The 5868-nt window shown below is 41.7% G+C and overlaps 2 pseudogenes; both read right to left on the minus strand.

Annotated features, from left to right (window-relative positions):
* Positions 1–664: 664 nt before the first annotated feature.
* LOC126261039 (5S ribosomal RNA) lies at positions 665–782 on the minus strand (annotated as a pseudogene).
* A 3991-nt stretch (positions 783–4773) lies between these two features.
* LOC126261274 (5S ribosomal RNA) lies at positions 4774–4891 on the minus strand (annotated as a pseudogene).
* Between the last annotated feature and the right edge of the window lie 977 nt (positions 4892–5868).

The following is a 5868-nucleotide window of genomic DNA, read 5'->3' on the forward strand; positions in this document are numbered from 1 at the left end:
TCCTTAGCTACTTGGTTTCAGACGCAAGACTTTTTTCGTAGACTTGAAAGTGATCCTAATGTAACATAAAAGGACTCAATGCTGTGCGAATTAATGAGCGAGGAGGCCCGATTTTTTTTCGTCACCTCATTGGTAAGCATTAAGTGGCATTAAACGCAGTCTACAATAAGAAAGTTGAATTAATGGAAGAGAAAGAGAATTTGTGAGGAATTCATCAATGGACTCTTCAGTTAGCGCTAGACCGCCATACTAATGGTGAAAAGTTTGTAATGCGCGACTCAGGAAGACAGGTGTTGTACGTCATATTCTGGCTTGGTCTGAAAGTTCTGACCGCGTATTGAAACGATTCGAGAAAAAAGTTACTTCTTCACATATATTTTTAGCATAACGTAAATGGCAGTATTATTAAGACAATTCGACTTCTGACTGATTCGTACCTTCAGTTGTTCTTGGACTGCAGTAGCACTCCGTCATTAGGCTACATGTGGCCCACCGGGACCATCCGACCGCCGTGTCATCCTCAGCTGAAGATGCGGATAGGAGGGGCGTGTGGTCAGCACACCGCTCTCCCGGTCGTTACGACGGTTTTCTTTGACCGGAGCCGCTAGTATTCGGTCGAGTAGCTCCTCCATTGGCATCACGAGGCAGAGTGCACCCCGAAAAATGGCAACAGCGCATGGCGGCCCGGATGGTCATCCATTCAAGTGCTGGCCACGCCCGACTGCGCTTAACTTCGGTGATCTTACGGGAACCGGTGTATCCACTGCGGTAAGGCCGTTGCCTCTTCGGCTGCAGTAGGAAGGGGATAAAATGATATCAGTATGTTACGTAGCCACTATTACACACACAACACGATAGCTTCCCACGCTTCACCACATATGTACGAGGTCGTGCTGAAAAGTAAAGCCTCCGAAACTTTTATTTGGAAACTCACCGAGCTTTTTAAATAAAACAAACGTTATCAACATTCTACATCCTTAATCTTCACACTTCCACATTTATTTCTCAACATAGTTACCCTCACGACGAACACATGTCTCCCAACGACAGACCGTTTGTTTCTACCATCACTGTTGAGTGTGTCACTTTTGTTGCCGGAGCCATAATCTCACCTCTCATTGCACCGCTTCGTCACTCTCAAAGTGAGGTCCTCGAAGGCGTTCTTTATGTTTTGGGAGCAGATGGAAGTCGGGTGGGCACAAGACGGGACTGTATGGAGGCTGATCGAGGACAATAGACCAAAGGCGTCGGATTCTTGCAAAGGTCGCAGCGCTCATGTGTCGTCTGGCATTGTCACGCTGAAAGAAAGGGTGTTCCGTGTGTGGACGATTAGAAACCGAATTACAGCACGCTGTTTCTCAAGCTGCGACATAGTTACGTTACAAACCGACATGTTGCACGCTACATTTCGTAGCCCTCTAGCTGCAGAGAGCTGCAAACGTTTAAACACGAAGAATACAGCTGTAGAATCTTAATAATTATTTTGTTTAAAAAGTCTTAAGAGTTTTCACGTAAAAAATACGAAGGCATTACTTTTCATCACGCTCTCGTTCATATAGACGTAGATGGGGGTTTGTAGAGCGTTGCCCGTAAAACCATAGATCCTTGTTGAAGTTCTCCGATCTGATAAAGAGCCAGAAACTGTCCAGTCCGCCAGCGAAATTCTGCCTCAGTTACACTGCAGGCACAAAAATGCTTAAAAAAAGAATTCGCATTCCATAACAACAATTTTGCGATTGTTTCGATGTCGATGGCGGCCAATGGATAGTCCAGAGCCATGTTCATTAATAATACGCTCGTTTAAATGTTCAGTATGTTTATCGTTTAGTGTATAACCAAGAGCAAAAAACTGGAACCTCTGAAGCAGTACGTTACATAGCCACTTCATGTGAAATTCGATTAAAAAATCCAGCTGTATATGCAAGTTTCTCTTGGTGCTGTAAGAGCTACACAAAATTTACTTTATCACTCAGAAGCAGAAAGAGAAACAAGAAAGGGAAACAGGGCTTATTTGTCAAAAAAGTCTCTGTGAGTGAATAATGTGTTCACAGTTTTTAGTGCTACTAATCCGAAGTTATTCTCCTCTGAAACACGACTAGTTATAACCATGAAGCTGATAACAGAACGTCTATAGAACATTTTATATAAGGTAATTGATGATGAAGCATATACCACTGATTTAAATAATTCAAGTTGCCGAGAACATCCATTTAGGGTGAAACTTACGCACAAGAAACCATCGATAAACGCAAATGACTAGTGGTGTGTAGGAAACACAATATGAAATTTACATTTTGTGTTATTACACCAAAATCGTACCTGTCAATAGATGAATAAAGTATTAAACATACGTATCAAAAACTTCATACAGAATTGCTTGTGAAGCATCATAACGGTATTTATTTAAACAGTCTTGAATTAGTGTTAATATTAGACCATTTCACAGGAAAGAAAAAAGCGATCATCAGACGGATATCAGCTGTTTGCCGAATATATGGAATAAAATTTTAAAATGCACCTATTAAGATAAGTACGATGAAATTTACTGACCAAACAGCAGTAACAACTAAGATAATGATATCTTGTTGCGTACTTAAGCAAACAGAATTTTTTTTTCGTGCTACAATGTTGACATGTAGTGGAATGAAGCCGCAGCTAGAAAAATTAATAAAATTTGTCTCCACGTTTGGAGGAGTTAGTAAAAAAAATTAAAACTTAACTCCTCCCGAACAGGCCATCAAGGCCCAACGGAACCGACCGGCCGCCGTGTCAGCCTTCTCAGTCAAGTAGCTCCTCAGTTTGCCTCACAAGGGCTGAGTGCACCCCGCTTACCAACAGCGCTCGGCAGACCGATAGTCACCCATCCAAGTGCTAGCCCAGACGGACAGCGCTTAACTTCGGTGATCTGACGGGAACCGGTGTTACCACACCGGCAAGACCGTTAGCGTCGCACAGCCAGTAGTAACTTAAAGTACTGCATAAAATACACAAGGGAGCATTGCCAAATACAGACTGAAATAAAAACAAACTGTAAGTTTAATTTTGCAGCGGGGCGGGTGATAAATAGTTTGCTCGTTCGTCATACTGTTCACTGCAAATAGTTAGACCTACCTCAGTACGGCGGCAGATCACCAGCCCGTTTGTCTGCATACGTATGTACTGCACTGACAACGTAAAAGCAGCGTTGAAGAAAACGTCGTCAGTACTTACGCTGCGAAGTGTACGTAACCTCAGGTAGCAAGCTATCCTGCAAATTCTTATAATACTTTTCGGGCGGAAAGTGGTTGCTTCGTTCTTTCAGTAAACTGTCAAAAATTCTGAAACGCGTCTTTTATTCAATTTCGGTTAAAAAAAATACCTGCCATCAGCTCACATGTAATTAGCGAACAACATCACCGTCCTCAGTTCACAGTTCATGCAACCCAGTACACACGCAAGGCAGCCAGAAATGTACTTAAGTCCAACCCGAAGAATTACGCGATTTCACAGTCAATACTCCGCTACTATATCTAAGTTTCACATTCAGTCCTTTTCAGTAGATTTCTATTAAAGAAATTGCTCGCCAAATATTCCATATACGGATACGAAACATGCCACGCAGAATTTTACATATGCTGAAAGTTCACACGCGTTTATCTTTCCAACAAAACAATTCTAGAACTTCAAAATTTCACAAAACTGTCCGCAAATGCAAGTGCTTCTACGGCAATACAATATGGACGGAAAATTCGAATAACTTCTTCATTTTACACATTATACAGATGGACACTTTCAACATGACATCCCCGTTCAATAGCTACACAGCGACTCTTCAATGCTGCTTTATCCACAGCCTATAGCTACCTGGCAGTGTGCGGGAACTGCTAAACTCTGATTGGTTGATCAAAATGACCAGCCAATCAGAACAAGCGTTCCAGATCATTCTCGTGCTAAGACTGTCCTACACCAATCACTATTCCCAGTTGCATTCACATCATTTCAGTATGCAAATGTTAATATAATGTTTAACAAAACGAAACTAAAACTAATCTGGGAACTTATTTAGAAAACTATTGCTCTGCAAACGGCTATTCTGGCTGCCTTCTTACAAAAGCAAGTACTCTTAGATATACGTCATCAGTAACGAGGGGAAAACACAACTTTCCCGCTACACAGTTACGTAATGTGCTACATTATACAATACTGAATTTTTAGGTATGTCCCACTTACACACTCTCACTCATTGTCATTCATTCCACAACAACAAAACAAATAGATATTAATTGAACAATAATCTTTTCTGGATTTTATATTATGAAAATAAATAGTAGTTAACGTTTCTAATACGAAAATCCAAATAAACTGACCTGACATTTTGTGAACTCCAGTAATGATTTCAAATGATACTAAAAGAGTAACTGTTGCTACGCCTAACTGAGTTTTTTAGTCTAAGTGTCGGTTTGGGAGTTTTAGGTAATTTCCTCTAACTACGAAACTATGACGGATAGAAGGCTGAAATTTTTATGCCATATTCTCTTGAATAACGAAAGGTAGTGTATCGACTTTAAACAATATTAAATAATATTTAATATAGTTTATTTAGATTATTAAAAGCACTCCGTCGTCAGGCCACGAGTGGCCTACCGGGACCATCCGACTGCCGTGTCATGCTCAGTGGAGGATGCGGATAGGAGGGGCGTGGGGTCAGCACACCGCTCTTCTTGACAGAAGCCGCTACTATTCGGTCGAGCAGCTCCTCAATTGGCATCACGAGGCTGAGTGCACCCCAAAAAATGGCAACAGCGTATGGCGGCCCGGATGGTCACCCATCCAAGTGCCGAACACGCCCGACAGCGCTTAACTTCGGTGATCTCACGGGAACCGGTGCATCCACTGCGGCAAGGCCGTTGCCCCATTTATATTATTAAGGCTCTGAATATTCAGTCACTCAAAGCGACACAGATACCGCTTACCATGGCTAGCATAGCGACAGGTGTGAGTGAGTCATTGCTAACAAGCAACTGGCTGTCTCCTTCACAGCCAACGGCTCCAATGCTGTGCGCTGTTCTGCAAAGTAGCTCACTGCAATGAAGTTATCGCGTATTGACTCACGACGTTGCAATTTCATTTCAGGTCATCTGATGATGGGCTGTGCCCCAACCACGTCGTAAGAACAATAAAGGATTCAATACCCTCTGTATCTGTATGATCTAAGGACTTCCTAGCATTTTTAAATTCGTTTTCATAGAGTTATTGTTATCATGGTCGCTCACCTCTTCCAGCACTTCACGTCCGACGTACAATAAATAGAACCTTAACGGGAGAGACAAGCAGCGTATCGATGCATTTGAACTTTGGTGTTTGTAGTGATTGAAGTGGGCGTGCTAGGACTGGGTTGTGCTGCGAGTGAGCATATGCATTTGACCATTTATTTAGAAACCACATAAAATGTCGATTTACAATATTTCCTTAAAACAACAACAACAAGAAATTGTTAACAAAACAACGCTTCATCAACAGAAGCCAAATGCAGGAGACAATAGCGAGTAATTTATCTTATATTCATTTCAAGGATTAAAAGTAATAACAAACAGAAATATTAAAATCAAGTAATGAATATACATTATTAAAAACACCAAAAGCCAAATAAGACTCCACTGTACAAATTATGCAATACACAGTTATGATTAAAATATTAAATGTAGGAAATAAATTCACACTGTTACAGTAAACGAAGATTAAGGCAGAAAAGCTAATAAGATAATCCAATAGAATACACAGGAGCCGGCCAGTGTGGCTGAGCGGTTCTAGGCGCTTCAGTCTGGAACCGCGCCACCGCTACGGTCGCAGGTTCGAATCCTACCTCGGTCATGACGTGTGTGATGTCCT

Source organism: Schistocerca nitens, chromosome 5, assembly GCF_023898315.1.
Source record: "Schistocerca nitens isolate TAMUIC-IGC-003100 chromosome 5, iqSchNite1.1, whole genome shotgun sequence".
NCBI classification, from domain to species: Eukaryota; Metazoa; Arthropoda; class Insecta; order Orthoptera; family Acrididae; genus Schistocerca; species Schistocerca nitens.